This window comes from Sinocyclocheilus grahami, unplaced genomic scaffold, assembly GCF_001515645.1.
Source record: "Sinocyclocheilus grahami isolate Dianchi unplaced genomic scaffold, SAMN03320097.WGS_v1.1 scaffold888.1, whole genome shotgun sequence".
Taxonomy (NCBI): domain Eukaryota; kingdom Metazoa; phylum Chordata; class Actinopteri; order Cypriniformes; family Cyprinidae; genus Sinocyclocheilus; species Sinocyclocheilus grahami.
Window position 1 is genome coordinate 59,137 of NW_015506067.1, and position 314 is coordinate 59,450.

The window sequence follows — 314 nt, forward strand, 5'->3', positions numbered from 1 at the left end:
CGAGAGCGCCGGGGCGGGGCGCAGCCCCCCCCCCCGCCGCACTCGCCCAGCGCCTTCTGCTACGAGAACGAGGTGGCGCTGTGCTGCGGAGAGGACGAGGAGGAGCAGCCACGCGACCAGCTGACCGTCACTCCCACAGACTTCCAGAAAATGTTCCAGGATTCGGCCACCATGACCTCTGGAAACAACATGCTCTGCGTACTGGACATGGACAATCAGATCGAGTTTGACATTTTGCAGACTGCCATACCACTCGACCCCATGACGTATAAGAGCGAATCCGAGATATGACATTCCCACAAGTACATGCATTT

General features: G+C 58.6%; 1 long non-coding RNA gene and 1 pseudogene across 2 annotated transcripts in view; one reads left to right on the forward strand and one right to left on the reverse strand.

The window, feature by feature from the left end:
• The window catches only part of LOC107563719 (ATP-sensitive inward rectifier potassium channel 12-like), a 6,159-nt pseudogene extending 5,855 nt beyond the window's left edge, over positions 1-304 (forward strand).
• The window catches only part of LOC107563720 (uncharacterized), a 36,835-nt gene that overhangs the window by 7,778 nt on the left and 28,743 nt on the right, over positions 1-314 (reverse strand). The window lies entirely within an intron of this gene.